A 23756-nucleotide genomic window follows, 5' to 3' on the forward strand; every position below is an offset into this window, starting at 1 on the left:
CCCAAAACTTGTCGCACTGAATTTCCAATTCACTCAGCATTGCTTGCAACCCCTTGGCTTACTGACAAACCAATTCTTGGTCATCAGAAAACCTAACTGATTTTGCGAATTCCCCGCCCACTTTTATTCGTACCTCGAGTTCAACAAAATATTGAAACGATACCCACCGAACGCCCACCTGTTCTTAGCCAAGCTTTTCAACGCCGCTCTAAACTCCGGCCACTTCCCGTCTGAGTGGAAGTGGGCCAAGATCAAAATGCTACCAAAACCACAAAAACCACTCAGCGACCCGGCATCATATCGGCCGATCAGTCTATTGAACACCACAGGTAAACTCTTCGAATCAGCCGTTAAAAATCGACTAATCCCGTTCCTGGAGGAAGGAACCATCCCCGAGCAGGCAGGGTTTCGGCCCAGGACTTCAACAACTCACCAAATATTAAGGCTAACTGAGAACATCACAAATGGTTTTAACAAGGGAATGATCACCCAGGCGGCTTTCCTGGATCTGGAAGTTGCGTTTGATCGTGTTTGGTCAGAGGGTTTACTCCTCAAGCTCACCAACCCACCGACCCCGACGTACCTCCTAAGAATTATAAAGTCCTTCCTGGAAGGAAGAACCTTCCATGTCGACAATGCCGGCTGCATCTCAGAGAGGAGGAGCATCAATGCCGGTGTCCCACAGGGCTCCGTTCTGTCGCCATCACTCTTTTCGGTATACGTTAACGACGTGCCACGAAACCCTGGCACTGAACTATACTTATTCGCTGACGACACCACGATCACAGCACAGGCCACAAACCCGTCTTGGGCGGCCGATAGGCTACAGTCTCAGCTAGATACCCTAAACGAGTGGCTGATCGACTGGAAACTAAAAGCAAAGAGCAAAAAAAGCGTGCATATGACGTTTACCAGGAGGCCAAAGGCAGGAGTTGGGCCACCCCTCTTCTTGGGTAACGATTGTATCCCTAGAAAAGAAAAGGTAAAATACCTAGGAGTAACTATTGATAAAGGCCTCAGATGGACCCAGCACTTTAATCAGGCCATCGGAAAAGCAACAGCAGCGGTGGCAGCGTTAAACCCCATCATGCAACCAAGATCACCGTTAGATCTAAAAACAAAAAAGATCATCTACACGGCCATGATCCGTCCTCTGCTAACCTATGCAGCGCCAGTATGGCTACAAGCTGCTAAAACTTACCTTAACAAAATACAATCGACGGAGAATAAAATCGTTAGGAAATTCGTCGGAGCCCCATGGTTCATTAGAAACAGCGAGCTGAGAAAGGACCTCAATTTAACGCCAATCCTGACCATCGCAAAAAAGATGGCTACGGACATGGATGCTTCATTACGAAGCACCGAAAATCCCCTCTTGATATACCTATGGAATTACTCTCCTGGAGACTTGACAACGCACAAAAGACCTAAAATAGGAACAACTGGGCATGTCCCTGTGCCACACTGAATTTACATAAAACTAAACCAAGGAAGAACAAAAAAAAGGGAAAAATGCTTATACTAGTTTAATAAAAAAATAAAATATAGCAGAGAAAATTAAAAAGACATCAACAAGAATGATAAAAAATAATAATAATACAAGCAAACAAATTAAAATGAAGTAAATAAAAATAGAAACTCACCTCAATAGACGCATGCTGTAAACAGCTTCAGCTGGACGCAGTAATTTAGACGGTCAAGTGACCGAGAAAACGGACGGTCGGATGGTACCTCGAGTTCTTCCCATGTCTCTTTAATCATTTCCTCTGCATACAGGTTGAACAGCAACGGTGATAATGGGCAACCCTGCCTTACACCCCTTCCTAAAACTGCCCATCCGGACTTCCCCTTCCCGAGTCGCACCTGTGCAGTCTGAGACATGTACAGGTTGCGGATTAGCCTCCTTTCCCTCCAATATATTCCTATTTTCTTAAATATACGCAATAGTTTTTCCCAATTCACTCTATCAAAAGATTTTTGGAAATCTACGAAACAGGCAAATACCTCCTGGTTGTGTTCTATATTCCTCTCGATTAATAATCTCATTATTGCAATGGCATCACGCGTACCTCTCCCCTTCGTAAACCCAAACTGATCATCCCCTAAGTAATCATTTGCCCTACTCTCTATCCTTTTGTTTATGATCCCTAGAACAACCTTAGCTGCGTGGGATATCAAACTTATTGTTCTGTAGTCTTCACATGATTTAGCCTTTACCTTTTTTGGAATAGGAACTAAAGCTAATCTCACATAGTCTTCCGGCCAGATTCCTTCCTCATAAATACTACGAATCAGCCCATATAGCCTCTTCCTCCCACATTTTCCTAAACATTTCAATAGTTCCGCGGGAATTGTATCCACCCCCACGGCCTTATTTAGTTTCATCTCCCTTAATGCCCTTTCTATCTCATTGTCTAGTATGCCTGGACCTAAGCTATCTTCCTCTACGTCATGCTCATTTTCTATGTCTAACCCTGATGGTCTAAGTTCTTTACTATACAGTTCTTCTATATACTCCTTCCATCTCTCTTGGATCTTTCCTGTTTCAACTATTACCTTACCCGCCTTATCTCTAACTGTTAGCATAGATCTCCCTTTCTTACTTCCCGATAAAGATTTAACTTTGCTGTACAGCGCACCGATTTCACCCTCCCTCTGCAAACTTTCCAATTCCTCACACTGCTTCTTCCACCATGCTTCTTTTGCTTTCTATTTTGCCAGCCTCAATTTATTGTTAAACTCTTTGTACTTCATTTTGCCTAACTCTGTATTTTCATTGTTCCATTTTCTCCGCTCATCCATCTTTGTAATCATCTCATCCGTGATCCATGGTTTCATAGTCCTTTTAGTGTAAACGGTTCCAATAGTGTCCTTTGCGGCTTTCGATAACCCTTTCTTGATCCCTTCCCATTTTTCTTCGGTAGTACTTAGCTCTTTACCATCCTCCATCATTTCCTCTACCGCCTGTTTGTACTCCTTCCTCTTCAAACCATTTAATGCTTCTACATTCCATTTTCTAACCCGCCGCCCCTGCCTTATCTTTTTGAAACGGACGCTACATTTTATAGCAACTAAATTGTGGTCAGAGTCCGCATCCCCTCCCGGGAAGCTGTGCGAATTTATCATACTGTTCCTAAACCTGTCTAACCAAAATATAATCTAGCTGATACCCCTCTGAGTCACCTGGCATTTTCCATGTATACCTGCATCTTTTGTGGTGACTAATACAAATGTTGGTGATGACTAACCTCTGTCTCCTGCAGAACTCAACTGATTTCTCCCTGCGGTCATTCCTTGTGCCTAAACCTTAGTCCCCCACCTCATCACCATCTCTTCCTTCGCCTACCGTCGCATTCCAATCCCCCATCACTATCAAATGTTTGCCTGCGGGAACACACGCGATTTTGTCCTCTAACTGATCGTATATCCTATCGACCTCTTCTTCCTTATGGTTGCTAGGTGGCATGTATACCTGAATAATAACTAAGTTCGTCGGTTCTGCATTTATCTCCACTAGTAGTATTCTATCCGTTACCTGCTCTATGTTGACTATATATTGTATATTTATTATATATATGTATGTATATTATTCTATACTTATCACTCCAGTAATCCCCGCTATCTTTCCATCTCACCTCGCATAGACCTAAAATATCTATATTTCCCCTTGCCATCTCTCGCTTCACATTCTCCAATTTCCCCGTCCTCATCATTGTCCTAACATTCCACGTTCTTATTCTAACTAATTTGGTCTTCTTCTCCTGCGTCTTCTGGGCTGCTGCTGCTGGTTTTCTCTTTGCAAGGGTTTCGTGGGATGACGACCGCGGAAGCCTTGCCTCCCCCGCTTCCGGGCACGACACACGGCCGATTGGGTCGATCCCTGTAGTTGCCAGGACTCAAAATTTCTATTTTGTCCATCATGAAAATCTTGGGAATGATAATTGAGGTGGTTTCCCGTTGCCTTCCTCAATAGTGTTTTTAACGTGACACCATCACTTACTGGCCGCCCCACTGGGGTCAGACGCCATTGCAGCCGCCTCACTGAGGAACAGACGCTGTGTGGACTACCTTTCATCTGGCTCCTATCCTTCGACCTATCTGGCATGGGTGACCCCACCAGGAGCATTTATTATTACTCCTGCCAGCACAGCTCTAGGGGTCATCGGAAGGCACAAGCCCTTCCACCAGGTCAAGGTTGTAGAATTCCGGGGAGGGAAAGCTTGTGTGTGTATATATATGTATGTATATATATATGTATATATATATATATATGTGTATGTGTATATATATATATTTTTTTAATATAACTATATATATAAATATATATAATATAACTATATGTATACATATAAATACATATATATATATATATATAGATATATATATATATATATATATATATATATATATATACATATAAATACATCCACAGAGAGGAATGAATAATTCATCATTTCTTTCCCTTTCAAGTCAGCGAGCCGCAGCCAGAACCGTGTATTTTTTATTCATTTCCCGCTTCATCTCTTTCCCCATTTCCATCGCCTCCTCTTCCTATCTCGAGATGGCGCCCACCCTCCTCCAAGACGCACCCTTCCCCCCCGTGTGCCTCCGAGGAACACTGCCCCTACCGCCCCGTGGGCGCACTCCGTTTCCTTTTGCGTCGGGAGAGTCCACATGTGGGCCGGAAGTAGAGGCCGCGAGTGTTCCCGCCACTCCCGTTCTCCTGGACCCGAATTCAGACTTTCACTTTCATCTCCGCACTTGGGACCCCAAGCTCGCCCCTCGTCTCATCACAGACTTCCTTCATCCGGCTGTTTTCGAGATCCAAGAATGCGCGTGGAGAGTCTCGATGATTGCGGGGGGACGCCATCTCGCCCTCATCACGAAGAGAACGGCCTCCCTCGCGATGATCTTAATTTTCCGCGACGTCATCAGTTGCGATTCGACCACGCCCCTCCCCCCCATGGCGCTCTCCCCTTCGCTCCACTCCGGCATCAGACCGAGTGCGCGGACAGGGATGCCTTCCCTACACTAATAGGACCACATTAGCTCGCGCACATTATTTTTCTGCAACCGTTACCCTAAATGCCGATTTGAGGGGCCTCTGATAATACACCCTTAAAGAAAAACGACCTTGGTCGTTTGAAAGCGTTGTTGGTTGTTCGACATCGAGGAACCTACGTTTCCTTGTACTAGAATGGTCTGATGACTGGAGAGCCCGGGTTCGCTTCCCGGGTATCTTCAATTTTATCCGAGATGCTTGATTTTTCGGGTATCCAAAACGAATTCATAGGTGGTATGGGGATACAAATATTCCCCCCTCTCCCTCCCCTATCCTATGGTATGTTAATTTCACACGTCGTCGAACTTGGTAGCAGACGCGCTTCACCCGCGCTGCGCGGATGACCATATGACGGAAATGCCCTTTCGAATCTCAGCTGGACTTTCTTACCATCCCGCTGCAAATTGAACCTTGGAATTGGTCTCCAAATGGCCAGAATAAAACTTGAGTTCACATGGTTCTGTACCCTTTGTCCCCTTAATAATGGAGGAATACCATCAATTATTAAAAAACCATAAATTATCAATCTAGAAAGGTAAAAAAAGAAAAACAATTGAGACTATTTTCTGATCGTAATGAACAATTCCGGAATTACGATGAATCTCGTTCCCTCCACTCCATGTGATGAGGGGAGAGCAAATTTGATAGATTTATGTAATTTATATGCATTTATTATGTAATTTATATATTTATGAAAATGGTAGAAAATTTATAAATTAAATCTCTTGCATAAATTGGAAGGGAGTCTCTTTACCAGCAATGTTGAAAATATATTATTACCCCCATCGTGCTAAAGGAAGGTGAGATCATGTTAATAAAGTTACAGAGATTAAGGGTAGGACAGATGACTTTAAGATGTATTTTTTCCACGAGTGATAAGGGATCAGAATAACATTGTCCGACCGCGTTAGGAGGGAAAAGTATGTTCGGTCAAATATAGATTGGTGTGTATTCGCCCATCGCCACAGACCTTTGCGGTTGCTTGCAGGGTACTATGTGATGTAATGGGGGCGGCTGCCTTCGGCTCGTGTGTCCGAGTGCCCCTCCCCCATTGGGTAAGTAAACATCATGTACGATGATTAATAAATGAGTACTCATGTGGTTCAAAAGTTTCTAATTGGTACTATTGAACAGAATTTGCTTGTAAAAGCTACACCGACACTTCGCACTTTCCCCCAATGATTGAAACCCTTCCCTTAAAGAAATAGATTATTGGAGAGAAAATTAGAAAAATGCGAGAGTGAATAAAGTGAAATCCTTGAAAGTACACTGAAATGTCAACATTGTGTCCCACTGCGCGGTTAGTTGGCATTATTACTAATAGATGTCCTGATGAGTTCCACAGTTAGCAGTGTGGTGCTAGAAAGCAATAATATGGTGCGACAATAGTTTAAACATGCCAGCTGCATTTGCTGTATGCACCACGGTGGAACATTCTTTTGTTGAGTAGTTAGGAGGAGCAACTGAAATTTACCAATTAATGAAAGTATCTGTCATTCCAACCAGTTTACAAGTGAACCAGGCAGTTCCTTAACAGCATTGCCTGTCTAAGCAACTGCCCTTGACCGGGTCAGGCTCACCAAGAACTGACACCGCTGGCCATAATAAGAGTTAAAGCCATGCTTGTATTTCTAGAGTCATCGTTAACTCCTTGGAATTCTGGAACACCTCTATTTCACACCATGTTGGGTACATGTGGAAGTAATGCAACTTAGAATATTTTGTACAATTTAAGAAATTATGGGATCAAAAATATAGAAGTTTAAAGATTTTTATTTCACTCTTCTTTATAACAATGATTACACCCTACAAACTCAAGTGAATAGTCTTACGGTGAATTCTTTAAAACGTCAAAATTACCCGTGCAGATGAAAACTTGCCATCACACATTTTTTGTTGAAAACAAAGGTTTCAACGACCAAGTACTGTACTGCAAGCCACAAAATATAAGTATTTCTTGGAGACATATTCCCTCAATCGATGACATGTTGAGGGACCCTGAGGGAAATAAACGAGCTATTTCTCAAGCGTCCATTCCCTATTGACTCAATTCTCGCAAGCCTGATCGTGCACGGCGACCCTAGGGTGCAGAGGGTCCCCCTGGGGCCGCATTCGCAATCTTCCGACTAGCCGGCGCCCCCGCATGCCCCGGCCGCTCCTCTCGCATTCCGCGGACTCATCTCCTAGGGCACCATCCGATTCAACAGGCGTCGGCCCGCACCTCCGGGGGAGGGGGGGTCGCTCTTTCGCCGTCGAAGGTGGAGGTGGCGCTCCCTTGCACCCGCTCGCGTGCGCCGTAATCCGACCCATTTCCGAATTTCACATTCAATCCATTCCCTTTTTGTCTCGTGGCGTCCCTCGGAATGCCGACGGGAGATAATATCGCCGCAGACTCAGATTATCGAATCTGAAAATCCAATCTCCGAGAGCCGTCAGCCATTGGCCACCTTTCTCCCTCCGACCGCCGCTTCCCCGTTCGCAAAATAGAAACCGCGTTGCCCCACTCCGCCCCTCTCCATCCGCCCCAAAAGAAATCCAATGCCTCGCGATCTCGAAGGGAAAAGAGGTTTAAGTTGCCGTAATCCCGAAAGTGAGGAGGCAAAACTCCTGAATGTTTTCTGGAAAATTATAGATTATCTCATTCATTGCCGAGTGAAGCAGAATGAAAATCGGATACGTATTCTTTGAAGCTGAAGCGATCGGCACTACTATATCAATGCGAGACCTCAGGGCTCGGTATTATTTACTCATGATTATATCTATTGCATTCATCGAATTATACTTCAGGTACATTCCATCTCAGTGGTGGACTTTTATCGCCACAATCAGATCGGCTCCGAACTCGACGCGAAAGCGTCGAAGGATTTAGCATTTATTTATTTTGAAAGTTCCGTTTTTTTAGGTGAATCTTCCTGGTGAAATACTCCAAGGCGTATGGATGCTATTTGTACTATTGTTTATTTGTTGATTATCTCAAATGGCGCGAATTTTGTTTAGGTCAATCTTAAAAAATCGTAAGTCGACTGATAAAGGAACATCACCATCCGAACTCTCGCTCCGGGGAGCACGAATGAGCGAAAGATTCGAAGTGTTTCGAATGAGCAAGGAACTCGAAAACCGTCGATCCACTCGGCTAACTATTGGTGATGAACTCCAAAATTACAAATGGTGGATCATTCTTAGAAGTCGTTCTTCGGATAAAAGTGAAATCTTCTCCCGATCATGGCGCTGCATCAGTTTTGTGGTGCCCCAACCCTTATATTCATTGTACCTGATGATGCTGTATCACGGTGAACGATATAATTCTGTCGATAAGTGCATTATTGTTCCAATGTCATGGGCATTTAAGACTACCATAGAGTGTACTTAGGCCTGAAACCATATATTTTAAAGCCAAACGTTTTTCACGGGAAAGGAAGGTTTTAAAATGTTTTATGTATGTGTGGGAGCGTCAGCCGTTGACTGGCAATTTGAATGCAATCAACGCTTCCTGTTATCACTAAAAAGACCCGAAACACTGCACTCATTCACCGTCTCCGGCGACGAACCCCATTCCCAAAATCCCGTCAACGACGCATCTGAAGTGACCCGCTTTACGCCCACGCATGTACACCACTGGCCGAACCAGCACCACATCTTTAAGCTCCTAAAACACATCCGCCCTCCTTATTCGATCGATACAACAAAGCGACTTACTGCGCCTAAATACTTTTCTGGGGTCTATTAATTTTTCATCACGCTAAAATCATTCCACGATAATCAACAAGATGTGCTCGTTACTTTGGCGTCGAGGCGGAGATGCAGAGGGTAGGCTCGTAATGCGTTCAAACGGTTCAAGCAGTACCTGTGACTGAGGGCGGTGGTTGCATAGACGGCGAGTGGAAATGACTCAGGACAAGCGACAGGGACACACGTAGGAAGCGTCCTCAGGCAATGGCTGCGAGGCGCTGTTTGGCACGCCATAGGTCCACTGTCAATCAATTTAGCCGAAGTTTTCGTTTTTCGGCCGTATTTGCTTAGCGAGTGTGCGATTTGCATGCCACCCAATCATTGAGTCATGAATATGCAAATCGCGATCACTCCTGGGGAGCGTTAATCTGTCCGCACGCTGGACTCCTTCCTGCCACAGCGGCAATTTGCCCCCCCCCCCATCACCCCTTCAGCCCCTATCCTGCCGCTGCGTCGCCACGGCGCTGCTGCGAGTCCCACAAGGGACGATGCCCGTACCGCGCACATGATTCATTTCGGCATTCGTTAGAAATACGTTAGCACGAGACAGATATGCACCCTTTCAGTCGATCCTGTATGTTCGGCTTGAGCGTTTTATCTACTGCGACTGGCGTACAGGAAATGATAAGCCAAGATTTATGAACAGGTAAGTATATTTCGAAAATAGAGTGAACGTTCAAGTTTCGAAATTCGAATTTTGCACCACAGCTGCTTACACGTGAGTCAAGGATCATATTTTTAGACTAATAATATACACCTAAAGGAATCAATGGCTAATACTCTGATCGCTCGCTCCTCAACTCGACAAATCTGGACGAAAATATTTCTGTGATACTTCCATAAATGCTGAACGTGACAAACGAACTTATGAAGAGTTCAACTGTTCCTTGGAACGAGTCCGCTGCGGAAAAGACGGAAAATCAATGGCATTTAAATGGTTGAAGTTATTAATTGTTCACTCTCTACTGGAAAGCATTTATACATCTTAGTATTAATGCCCTACTAGGCATTAAGAAATAGGTGACCTGCAGTGGACTCATCCACAGTTTTTTCTGGCATTTCTAATAGAGTTTAATATTTAAAAATATCTGTCATTTACTCTTAAAGCTAAATTCAATTTTCCCTGTGTTTCTCTGGCTTGAAAAAAACGTCACTGAAGGCAAATCCAGATAATATGAATGGTGAATGCTGTATTAGTTCGCACTTTTAATCTTTAATTTTAACCATGGAAACTCTGAAGGTGTGCATTCGTGCAGTGTCTTGATGGAAGAAAATTGTTTTCCTCTGCCAGATGAGGTCCTTTCATCTTGATATTTTCGCTTAATCGGTGCAAAACGAGGCATAACAGTCTCAATTTATTTTTTTTTCATTTTGCAAATAAAAGATGTAGACATTGTCGCTTAAATTCCAGAAATCCGCGGCCATCACATTGCCCGCCGATTTCACCGTCTTCGCCTTCTTCGGAGCCGGAATACATTTATAAATCCTTTGCTTCCACTGTTTCCTTGTCCCTGAATTGTAGTAGTGTATCCATGTTTGGTCCACAGTCATGTATCGACGTAGAAACACCTCAGGATTTCCACAGAATGGCGCCAAACCAGCCTCTGAATTGACCACATGATCGCATTTATTCTCCACTGAAAGCACTCAATTTTTCGTGTAAATTTGAAATAACTGTACCATGCGATATATACATATGACCTTAACTATTTCGCGAACTTTGATTCGTCGATCACTCGAAACCATTTCGTGGATTTTGTAAATCATTTCGGGGGATGTTGAATTCGTTCATCTTGACTTTGACCTCTTTTGGTCATAAGCCTTTTGAATAGAGGTGTTTAACCAGCGCATGAAACTTATTTTTGTCATTTTCCAAAGCAAATAAATATTTTTGATTCAGTTGGCTGTTAAAATAAAACCAATAGATGATATGGCTGAAACTTTAACACAGCAGTCCATTGAGAGACGAGGCTTACTGAATGCAAACATTTTCAGATACTATGAGCAACATCTCTTGGATTTTCTAAGGAATTATTGGAGGAAACATGTAGATAATTGAAAATAGAGTAGGAATTACTCATGGGAACGAAAGGTAAATTGAAGATTTACATCTGTTGCGTTGAAAGCGGATCTCTCTAGCAATGGTGTTGAATGCAAATGCATCCCTAATATCGCCGTGTGTTCCATTGCCTTAGAAATTTTGAAAATAAGATTTGGGAGAGAGAGGTCAAGTGTAAGGCCGACAGATGAAGAATGTATTCTACCCCGTTAATGATAAAGAAACAGAATGACGACGGAAATGCACACTCATCTTATACCAGTAACCTTGAGTGTGATTATTATTTCATCTAACCCTTGAGTCACTTAACGGCGCGCATTAAATAGAGTGGATTATTATCGAGCACACAGATACCTACAAAAAATTCAACTGTTTCAAAAAATACCTCCATCACTTAAAATCCTTAAAAAATATATTGGCAACTAATATTGACGCAATACTCAACTTTGATGTTGCATTTGTTCAGTGGAATCATCTCCACTTAATTTAGTTCTGCCACTCACCCTAACAGTGGTAAGCGCGCTGTAGGCCCTACTTGTAAACTGTTCTGCATTCATTTGTTGATTTAAAAAACGCGTTGATGCATGTTACCTGATGATGATGCGCAGCACAAAACTTTGGTCGTGATTATATTAAATCTTTATTATGGAAGTGTGAAGTTTCTTTTCACCCTCATAATGGAGAGATTCCACATAGTTAAAACTGAAACTGTTATGTTTAGTTAATCCTGAAACTGTTACCCTTAAAAAACTCTGTTTTGTAGCGATGGAAGTCTTATCTCACGCCATTATTCGCAGACAATGCCCGAGTGCCCTTATCATTCGCGCATTCGGGCATTTCCATTCATTATAAGATGCAGGAAACAATCTTGCAATGACGTCATGCCAACAGGATAACCAAGCAATAGCAGCGTCGCTATGACGCCAATTGTCAATCACTAAGGCGCTTTATTCCGAGGGTATTGTTGGTCATAACCACTACTGAGTAGCATGTCCTTGACGCGTATCACTGTATGTCCCAAAGATGAAACGAACTCCATCTCGCTGGAAAAATTCAGCATAAAGAGCGTTTCCAACGGAGGCAAATTCACAGAGTATGCTCGGGTGGCCGATGAGGAGTCTAGTTAATGTTTGACTAGTGCAGAGAACAATGAATAATAAAGCCGTTGCTTCGATGAGCAGACCAATCCCAGGAGAACGTAGCGTGATTATGCTCTAGGATCATTTTCAGATAGATTTATATTCGAAACGATTTTTACTGATCTGAATGTGATATTCAGATGTGAGTTTTGACTAATACACGATGTATAGCGAAATCATCAGAAAACGAAATTCTGACAGTAAAAACTTTAAATGCTGATTCACCAGGTAAATTTAGCATATTTACATACATTTATATATATATATATATATATATATATATATTTTTTTTTTTTTTAAAGGTAATCTACCGGTTAAGGTAGGTTTTTGGATGGACACAACTACCAAACCAACATTTTATTACTCCTAACAAAAAACAAAATTCATCATCCGACTCTACATCAGGTCCCTCTTCATCTATAAGTACTTTCTTCCTCCCTTCATCCCGTCCAACATCCCTGTCCTGTTCCTTCCCTTTCCTCGTTTGCCTAACATTCTCCCCTCTATCACAGTCTTCAACATCCCACTGCCGGTCAAAACCCCCTTCATCCACTTTTCCTGCCTCCATAGGATTTCTCCCAACAAACCCCTCTCTTTGCCCACCATAGCAAGTACTTCCTCATATGTTTTCTTCTCTGTCCATTTCACCTTCTCCATTCTTCTCCAAACCCACATTTCAAAAGCCTCCAGTCTACGTCTATCCTCCTGCTTCAATGACCACGTATCCGCACCGTACATAGCTACGCTCCATATCAAAGTTTTTACGAGTCTTTTCTTAACATCCTTACTCAACGTCCCCGTCATCAACTCCCTCCTCCTTGTGAAAGCCTCTTTGCCTAGCGCAATTATTCTCCTTACATCCCAACTACTTTGACCGTGTTGGTCCAAAACACTACAGAGACACGTAAACTGTTCTACCTGCTCTAATTTTTGCCCTCCTATTTTAATATTTAGCTTGGCTTTTTCTTTCTAGAAAATCGCATAACCTTTGTTTTATTAATATTGATTTTTATCCCATTCCTGTCGCACTGAATTTCCAATTCACTCAATGCTTGCAGCCTGCTGACTAACAAACTAAAGCTTGGTCATCAGCGAACCTAACTGATTTTACGAATTCCCCGCCCACTTTCATTCCTACCTCCAGTTTTTCCTATGCCTCTTTAATCATTTCCTCTACATACAGGTTGAACAGCAACGATAAATATGAGCAACCCTGCCTTACACCTCTTCCTAACACTGCCCAACCAGACTCCCCGTTCTCCACTCGCACCTGAGTAGTCTGAGACATGTACAGGTTGCGGATTAGCCTCCTTTCCCTCCAGCCTATTCTATTTCTTCAGAATACTCATTAGTTTGTCCCAATTCACTCTATCGAAGGCTTTTTCGAAATCTACGAAACAGGCAAATACCTCCTGGTTGTGTTCTATATTCCTCTCGATTAATAATCTCATTACTGCAATGGCATCACGCGTACCTCTCCCCTTCCTAAACCCAAACTGATCATCCCCTTAGTAAATATTTGCCCAACTCTCTATCCTTTGGTTTATGATCCTGAGAACAACTTTTGCTGCGTTGGATATCAAACTTATCGTCCTGTAGTCCTCACATGATGTAGCATTTACCTTTTTCGGGATAAGATCTAAAACTGATCTCACAAAGTCTTCCGGCCAGATTCCTTCCTCATAAATACTAAGAATCAGCCCATATAGCCTCCTCCTCCCACGTTTTCCTAAACATTTCAATAGTTCCGCGAGAATGTTTTTCACCCCCACGGCCTTATTTAGTTTCATCTCCCTTAATGCCCTTTCTATGTCATCGTCGAGTATGCCTGGACCTAAGCTATCTTCCTCTACGGCATATTCTTTTTCAATTTCTAGCTTTGTTGGTCTAAGTTCTTTACTATACAGTTCTTCTATGTACTTCTTCCATTTCTCTTGGATATTTCCTGTGTTAACTATTACCTTACCCGCCTTATCTCTAACTGTTAGCATAGATCTTCCTTTCTTACTTCCCGATAAAGATTTAACTTTGCTGTACAGCGCACCGATTTCACCCTTCCTCTGCAGACTTTCCATATCCTCGCACTGCGTCTTTCACCATGCTTCTTTTGCTTTATTTGTCGCTCGCCTCAATTTATTGTTAAACTCTTTGTACTTCATTTTGACTAACTCTGTATTTACATTCTTCCATTTTCTTCGCTCATCCATCTTTGTAATCATCTCATCCGTGATCCATGGTTTCCTAGTCCTTTTAGCGTTAACGGTTCCAATAGTGTCTTTTGCTGATTTAGACAACCCTTTCTTGATACTTTCCCATTTTTCTTCGATAGTACCTAGCTCTTTACCATCCTCCATGATTTCCTCTACCGCCTGTTTGTATTCCTTCCTTTTCAAACCATTTAATGCTTCTACATTCAATTTTCGAACTCGCTCCAGCGCTTTGTCGCTCGCCTCAATTAATTGTTTAATTCTTTGTACTTCATTTTGCCTAATTCTATATTTACATTCTTCCATTATATATATATATATACATACATGTTATATAATACAATATATATAATTTCTTAATGCAATTGATTTGGATTACCTGGTTGTTTCATTCCCGAGTCATCATTTGAGTATTCTTCGCCTTCGTCTTCCTTTCGATTTGCTACTTGGGGTCATTTGAAGTTTTTTCTAATTTGATATTACAACACAAAAATTGAAAGATATCAAAAAATTAATGAGGCATATATGTTCAGTGCGGCATTCATTTCAATGTACATCTTTTTCAGTGTACATTTATTTGATTTTTCCAACTAATTTAACTAGGGTGCAGACAAAATATTATTTTCTAATCCTGTCACCGTCGATTTAATTCACAGAAATATTCAAAGTGAGATCTTAAATTTCCTTCTGAGTTTTTTCTAAGTGGGCTCTCCAGAAAACCTGGCGTCCGGTGCTCCCGGAGGAGACCTCCGTTCCCTCGTGCCATGAATGTGGCATTTCCTCTCTCTCTCTCTCGATAAGTAACCACCCCTGGAAATACTGAAATAAGTACGTTGCATTTTCAGAGATTTGATGTTTCACTTAAGTGAAATATTTTAAATTAAATGAAAATTGATGAAATAAAAGTGGATTTTGTGCCGTTCTCAGTTAAAGTTCTGATGAGAACTATACAACAATTAATGAGGCGGTGCTCAAAAAATTAATAATCACTTTACTTAGTGTACCTTATAAAGAACTCTGAATTTTCATTCAAAATTTTGATCCTGTACTTGCTGTTCATTTCAAGAATCCAATTTGCATGTAAATTCTTGTATTTTTCGGCGAAGAGAGTAATAAACTCATGATAATGCGGAGGACTTTCGGAACACTCGTACTACACGCATTTAAGTGCCTTGTATGCGGAAGATAGCAGGAATATGTAATGTAGTTATGAAGGACTTGATTGTCTCTTGTAATTTTCCAGAATCATGAACGAAATATTAAGTTTCTTTCATTTCTATACATTTCGGCGTTTATCCAGATATGATTAAGGCTATCAGGCGTTCCTCTACATCAGGGTGTCTCTTGTAGACAACAGTTTCTCGAGCCATGCTTCTTCAGGCGTCATCTGGTCGGAAGTAAGGATTCGCCAATTTTGGCCGTCTTATATAGTGGACTGAGAGCCATAGATTGTCCCTGATTGGTGGAGACGGGGGTCAAAGGTTAACTAGGTCGACACAAATGCAATTCTGTCGAGGATGCAGGCTCAGTCATACCCTAAAGCACTTGGCGTGCGGCTCGGCTCCAGAAGGAGCTCGCTGAGTCCGACGAAGGCCCTTCTTTGTCACGTGGGTCTGAATGTGACGTGTGACGGCGACGCAGCTTGGCAGTGTGCCGGAATCTCTCCATCATAGCAAGGAAATCTTACGAAGGTAAAAATTTGCACTTCATCTTTCGAAGCTTTTCAAATACTTTAATCTTCTCGCTAATTTCCTCCCCGTTGAGGCATTTTAAATAGCGTCTGAGGTTTCAGCTGAATGGGGTTTGGTGCCGTCGCAGATGGCGATACTCAAGGGTAATAATGATAAGCCCTGTCTCATTGCTTTTGCTAGCACTACCCACCAGTCTCCCCTTCGCGGGGATCAACGTTTGCAGAAATCGAATATCCTTCCAGTCTACTCCCATCTTATTCATTCTAATCCCTACGCGCACGTAATTTCTAGGAATTATGAACGATTTACTATTTTTTGCAATGTGTAATGACAATTACATCAATTATATAGCACGCCACATTTAACTAGGGTGTGGTGTAGGAGCCATGGTAGAACGGCGAATGTTGGACAAGGGGGAGAGAGGATGCAGGGGGATCTGTCTTATGGGCGTAATAATCCTGGCTAACTAGGTATGAAGAGATGAAGAAGGAAATTATGTGGATAAAACGAGAGGAAGCCAAGTACTGTGCCATATAGAATAATAGTTTTTGTGGCCCATCCCGACCCTGTCGTTAATAGGCAGACTCCCTATGATGACCCTTACATCTCAATGGACCTCAACTGGCCCTGGTGCAGTCGCGAGGAGGAGCCGTCCGCGTGGGCTCAGCATCGCGTCCCGTCCGCTGTCCATTCGCTCGGTCGTTCCAGAGCGCGGCGGAAGCGGCTAGAGGGGCAAGGTCAGCGCGAGGGGGTCGCTGCGACGGCGGGGCGGGCCGGGGGCTGCGGTGCGGAATTCCATTCGCCCCACCGAAATGAAGGGCGCCCAAACCCGATATAGGGGCTGGGAGGGGCTCGAGGTGCCCAAAAGGGGTCGCCCGCCAAGGATAAAGAAGGAGGGCTGCTTCCAGGGGACGGGGCTCTCTCCTCCCGAGCCACTCCCCGGCGTGGGGGCACACAACCCTCAAGGTTCCAGTGATGCCAACCCTGCTCCTTTTCCCACGAGGCGCACCCCTGGAACGAATTACAGCGTACCCACTGCAAGAGATTTAAAAGTTTATTGAACACGACATATTAAATGAACTCGCGATAAATATTAAGCGTGGGCCGACGCGACGCACTTCAATTGAGCCGCAAATCGGTTGCAAACGCGGGGCATTCTCGGTATATGTCAGTAGGTTACCCATTAGTATAACGCTAGTTGGTGCCAAAATGAGTTTTCATTCCAATCTATATTACTTCCAATCCAGAATCTCAGTCAATCATGCACAACACCCAGAGGGGTTGCAGAACTCCTGCAGATTGTGGGTGGTGCTCGGGTTAGCGTCCCGGGTCATAAGGCTCAACAATGCCCCCCAACGCCTCTCCCCTCACTCGCGAGAAACTGCACTGACACCCAAAATAGAGGGGAAGTAATCCACCACTGGTCGAACAAACAGAAGGGACGCATATCAGGCTAAGAAGAGTGGCTATAATCTTCCGCATTATTTGTTTTACTCACCCTTTGGTTACAAATTCATTGCTTCCAAAAAGAAAGACCAGGTGAACAATCCACTGTCCAAATATTCCACGTTGTTCTTCGAAAGCGGCTTAATACGGGATTCGACAGAAAAAATCGAATGACGATTAAAATTTGGCGCAGTTAGGTGGATTGGAATGGGCATTTTGTCCGAGCTTCAAGCCTTCCGCCCACAAAGGGCATTCACTCAATTGCTAACCACTGACGTCCAAAACCTTGGGCCAAGGAATTATTGGAAGGAAGGCCGTAAATGCGCTGAATATTTTCTCTTGCGTGGTGGAGGAATTCAATTTAAAACTTGTGAGTTTTTTTCACGCGACACCACATCGGAAAATGAGGGAAGCACCGCGGAGTGTTTGCCCAAGGACCTGATTGGGGAAATCCCTTCATCTGGCAACCTAACTAATGATTTCATTTGAGCAAACATCAAGGTGCTGAAAAATAGATTACATCCCTCTTGGAATTTAATATATATAAATGACAAAGTTATGGATTTATCATTGAATCAAAATGATTCTAGGTACAATTCATTTTGTTTGTTTAAGAGTAAAAAGTTGATCTATGGTTAGAGTCGTCGCAACCAGGAGCCTAAAGAGCTGGAGTAAACTATATACTTCAAGTGGAGTTCTATTTCCTTTCCTAATTAATATAAGAGCGTATAAACGAATTGTTGAACGATTATCATGCATATTTCCAGTGATAAATCTAATTGTAGACATCAGGAGTAAGTAATTTCTGTGACAATTGTAATAAGGCTGTGATTTTTTGCATCAATAAAGATCACACACCCAATCTTTTTCTTGGGAGAATTCATCGACGCCAATAAAGATAAAAGTCGAAAAATTGACAGTACAGAGTATACTCCTGACATAATTAGTGCGTGGAAATATACTGACGAATAATTTGTTGATACGGGGGGTGGTTGTAAGTTGTCTTGGCAAAACTAGAGACGAGTTTTGTCACGACTGCGTGAGAAATTTTTATGGCATTGACAGAAAGAAATCAGATAACAATACAATGAGTGAAATTCCTCGGGTAATTTATGTTAGAAGAGGGGAAAGGAGGAATTTCAGGGATAAAGGCGAAAACTGTGTTACGGCAGCAAATGACAATCTTCGAAACAATTACATGTTATAACGAAGACGGTTCTCCATTTGACTAAATTTCATTCCATATTATTCCTTTCTATTAGCTATAAAGAAATTTGAATGCATGGAAGATTGTTTTAAAAGGATTTGTAGAGCATTTATTCCATGGATCCTTTGCTATTGTTGTTATACGGGTAAAACAATGCAAAACACAAACCACCGTTGCAACTGAATCAGCAAAGAAAGAGAGAGATAAAACTCTTTGTCCTGCGAAGCGTTTTGGTCGCATGGAATCACTCGCTATCGGCTGTTTTCATAACATGCGTCGAAATTTAATCGATTCCAACGAAACATACAACAATTATCAAATTTATTTCAAATTTTCCCGTGTTATCAAATTCCCCAAAGTGGAACTATGCTAGAACGAAGAGGTTATTCTAACTATTGGAAAGGGCAAATAACTAACCATATGTTACTAAAAAACCGATTCTCTATTTTGGAAATTTTCTTAGTGCATTTTTGGACAGAAGTTGACATATTTAGTGACGTAACCATTTAAACATAAAAAAAAACTATCGGAAAATTGTGGCAACTGAAATATTTAAAGAATATTTAATACGTTTTTACGCAATTGAATGATCGACTGACAGCCACTCAAGTGCTTCAGGTCAGGGCCGGCAAAATCCAGGGTCGCTCTCCCCTGGAACTGCGTTCAATTTGTGCGCACGCGCGAATGCGGCCACCTTGAGCCCATTCCCCTCTCCTGAAGAGGCTGAAAGGAATAACATTTCGCGCCTTGCGAGTCATCCATTTTCAAGTGCGTCTTTATTATTGCCCGGCCATATATTTTACACTTACGTCGAATGAAATGACCGGGAGGTCGAAGTCCCGTTAAATATTAATGTTTCTTACTTTTGATATTCTGCCGTTTACGGCAGGATTATAATGGACATGGACAGAACAACCCTGAATTCCATAGAATTGTTTTAAAAAACACGGCCTAATATACGATATGTGATATGATTGTGATTTGTACGAGATGATTAGATGTGATTTACATACCCTTCATTTCCTCTTATTTTAAAGTTTCACCAAGCCTCCCTCTCTCTTCATAACCTCATAACCTTTGCATTGCTCACATAAATTGTCATCCCGTATCTATCACACTGAATTTCCAATTCACTCAGAAATGCTTGAAACGCTTGGCTGACTGACAAACTAAAGCTTGGTCATCAGAAAATTTAACTTATTTTTTTTAATTTGAAAAATTGCAAAAAATCATTTTATATTTGCCTTTTAGGCATTGTTTCCCATTGATGCTACCACTTGAAATACCTAACACCATCGCTGTCCACCTTTTTAACACGAAAGATGATTTTGAAAAGTGGATAGCCAAGCAGAGATGACCTCTGGTCGATTAATGAACCCGCCGCCCCTGCCTATCTTTTTGAAACGGACACTACATTTCATAACAACTAAATTGTGGTCAGAGTCCGCATCCGCTCCCCCAAAGCTGTGCGAATTTTTCACACTATTCCCAAACCTGTGCCTAAACAGAATATAATCTAGCTGATACCTTTCTGAGTCACCTTGCATTTTCCATGTTTACCTGCGTATTCTGTGTTGTCTAAACCAAGTGTTGCTGATGAATAACCCCAGTCTCCTGTAGGACTCAACTGCTTTCTCCCCGCGGTCATTCCTCTTGCCTAAACCGTTGTCCCCCACCTATTCACCATCTCTTCCTACGCCTACAGTCACATTCCAATCCCCCATCACTATCAAATGTTTCCCTGCAGGAATACACGTGATTATATCCTCTAACTGATCGTATATCCTATCGACCTCTTCTTCTTTATGGTTGCTCGGTGGCATGTATACCTGAATAATAACCAAGTTCGTCGGTTCTGCTTTTATCTCTACTAGTAATATTCTATCCGCTACCTGCTCTATGTTGACTACGCTTCTTCCTACCTCTTCATTTAATACTATGGCAAACCCTCGTTGGCTCTCGTCCCCGCCGCTGTATATTATTCTATATTGATCACTCAAGTAATCCCCGTTATCCTTCCATCTCATTTCGCATAAACCTAAAATATCTATACTTCCCCTTCCCATCTCTCGCTTAACATTCTCCAATTTCCCTGTCCTCATCATTGTCCTGACATTCTACGTTCTTATTCTAACTAATGTGGTCTTCTTCTCCTGCGTCTTCTGTCCTGCTACTGCCGGTTTTCCCTTGGAAGGGTTTCGTGGGATGACGACCGCGGAAGCCTTGCCTCCCCCGCTGCCGGACACGACACATGGCCGATTGGGCCGAGCCCCGTAGTTGCCAAGACTCAAAACCTCTGTCGTGACCGTCATATTTTTATCTTGGGAATGATAATTGAGGTGGTTTCCCGTTGCCTTCCTCAATAGTGTTTTTAATGAGACACCATCACTTACTGGCCGCCCCACTGGGGTCAGACGTCATTGCAGCCGCCTCACTGACGAACAGACGCTGCGTGGACTACCTTTCATCTGGCTCCTATCCTTCGACCTATCTGGCATGGGTGACCCTACCAGGAGCAATTATTATTGCTCCCGCCAGCACAGCTCTAGGGGTAATCGGAACGCACAAGTCCTTCAACCACGTCAAGGTTGTAGTCCGGGGAGGGATGTGTATATATATATATATATATATATATATATATATATATATATATATATATATATATACATATATATATATATATATATATATGTGTGTGTGTGTGTGTGTATATGTTTGTGAGTTTTAAGTCCCTTCGGAGAAGTGTGCGGACGCATCCACTTAATAAAGAAAGGAACGAGGCCTTGTGGCATCAGTCATTGAGCGTTAAAAGAGAAAGGTTTTTAAACCCGTTGAGGCGGAGGATAAATTTAGCATTAACTCGGAGGCATTTTGAAAAGCTCGTATGGACCCGGAAGCTTTTAAGTCATTAAATTCCATTTTTTTCCTCTGAAAGCGCGCCTCCTTTAAGAGCCTGAAAAGTACGCGATTATTAGCCTTTATTTCGGGTGGTGAGCGTTTATGGGAATGGAAATTTTGAGGTTTTAATGTTATTAGCCTCGGAAATAAATGAAAGAAGCTAGAAGACTTCAGTGAAATAAAATAATAACGGCTGCAGTTTTAGTATATCGGCGAAATTATCGAAACTAAAACTTGAACCCCTTTTGGATGGAGACTGCTGGAGCGAGCACGGGCAGCGTTAATTCCACCCACGAGCTTCGAGAAAAAGTTTATTCATATGTTATTAGGCACTCCAAATGTTACACCAAGGAAATGTTTCAAGTGAGATAAAGTAAATAGTGTAACTTTTAATCCATAAATGACTTTCTCGCAGAACTTGTGATTACAAGCCCAATTGCCCACCCACCCACCCGCCGGCATCCAACGCCCGTCCTTGAAGATTGAGGCTCTCGGAGGGAGTCATCTCACGCCCAACAATATGGGAAGGCAATCAACACGAAAAAAAGGCACTAAGGCTCCAATGTGGTCCTAAAACTCTTCCATGAGTTAAATGGGCCATTCAGCTGCACTCTTGCCGAACTTCAATAATGCAGTCAACGGCAAATTCAAGGCGCTGAGCACCCAAAAATGATGATGGTATACCTGCTGCATTATTTACACCCATTTTAATGCGGCCTTATGCCACCGAATGAAGCTGAGCTACACGCAACGCGGCCTCGCGGTTCCGCATTACATCCGGGCGCAAATTTCACTCCTCGTTTATAGAGGGAATCTAGAAGGTTCAGTGGATAGCGTACTGGCTTCCCACCGAGAGAGCCCAGGTTCGAATCCCGGAGGCGGCTGTTATCTTTCAGTGATATTCGATCCCCGCTCGAGGTACTTAGTGCAGGGCACTTTGAGTGAGGACGCCGTTCGTCGGATGGGACGTTAAATTGCCGGCCCTTTGGCGCCTTTCGTTAAGGGTGGGCCAATGCCAGCGTCGCGTTTCCCTCCACCCTTCCTCCTTCCCTGTCCATCAATAATGGCTCAAATCACCTCAGCTATCGGTCGCCTCGCCTAATTATAACTACCACCGCTGTTCGTTGTATGATTTCTAGGCATGCATTTGGCCCAAATATAGCAGCGTGTAGTGCGTGGCCGTGAACTGGGCACAGTGAAACGATGCGGCAGCACGAATTGCTCATCGGAGTCCCCCGACGAGCGCGCAACTGCTGCTCTGCGTATCGGAAGTCGATGGCGCTACCTCCCCGGCCCTTCGATGGACGACCGAGACGAGTGGGGTGCCGTTCTGCCCCGGGGGTGGAGGGGGGGTTTGGGTCATAGCGGGGGAAGGCACCTCCGCCCCCGCACCGTATCCCGCCGCCGTGGGGCACCTCGCCCGAATTCCGACCTCCGTCATAATTTCGAGAATCCGGGTGGACGCGCGCCCAGGTATTCCGGCCCAAAGGGAGGTGGTCCGCGGTGGGGCGGGCAGTCGCCGGGGGTGGCGAGGGGTCGCCGCCGTTCTTTGGCGGGGGTCGTCTCTGGCCCCTTCCCTCGATCGCAGTCACCTATAAGGGCTATGATTCCGGCTTAATGGCTTTAGGATCCCCCGAGAGGAGTGATCCAATTATACGCGGCTCTTCACACCCCACCCCACCAGACCCCTTCCCCGCTGTGCGTGGGTGTGGCAGGGGAGGGGGTGGGAAAGGCGGACGGAGCGGTCGCGGGTAACTTAACACGTAGATGTTTATGGCGCTGCTTTTTACTAGTCCTTTGTTTCGCTCCTCAATTTTGATGCTTTTTTATGAATGAGGTCTTCCCACCAAGTAATGGCCACATTATTTCATGCGTAATGCTTCGGTCGTGCGGAACCGACGATAAATTTACCGAACTAAAATAACAATTAGGAAAACGAGTGATTCGGATGATGACATGCTAATCGCGGAATGCTTACTGTAATGTATTTCAGATGAACTCAGGCGCGAGTGGTTACCGGTGGTGTCAAATCTTCTTATAAAGTTACTATAAGATCTAACTGAACGTCACCTATTCATCCGTCCACTTCAAAAAAAAAAAACGGCAAAAATCAAATGGCGTGATTTTGAGACTCAGTGATCAGAGGGGTTGCTGATCTGATGCTCAAGAGTCTGCCATTGGCCGGCGATGTTGAGTAGACATGACGTGAGCACGGCGCGACGTATTTCCAGAAGGGCCAGGGAAACGAAAGCAAAGAGAATGATAGGGAGTGGCCTTCTTCGCGTCTACGCACGCACGCACAAGCACTTCTTGCAATC

The 23756-nt window shown here is 43.4% G+C and overlaps 1 protein-coding gene across 1 annotated transcript in view; it reads left to right on the top strand.

The window, feature by feature from the left end:
- Window positions 1-23756, top strand: part of Dh44 (diuretic hormone 44) — a 438509-nt gene that overhangs the window by 87867 nt on the left and 326886 nt on the right. The window lies entirely within an intron of this gene.

The sequence above is a fragment of the Hetaerina americana genome, unplaced genomic scaffold, assembly GCF_022747635.1.
Source record: "Hetaerina americana unplaced genomic scaffold, ioHetAmer1.1.p SCAF_22, whole genome shotgun sequence".
Lineage (NCBI taxonomy): Eukaryota > Metazoa > Arthropoda > Insecta > Odonata > Calopterygidae > Hetaerina > Hetaerina americana.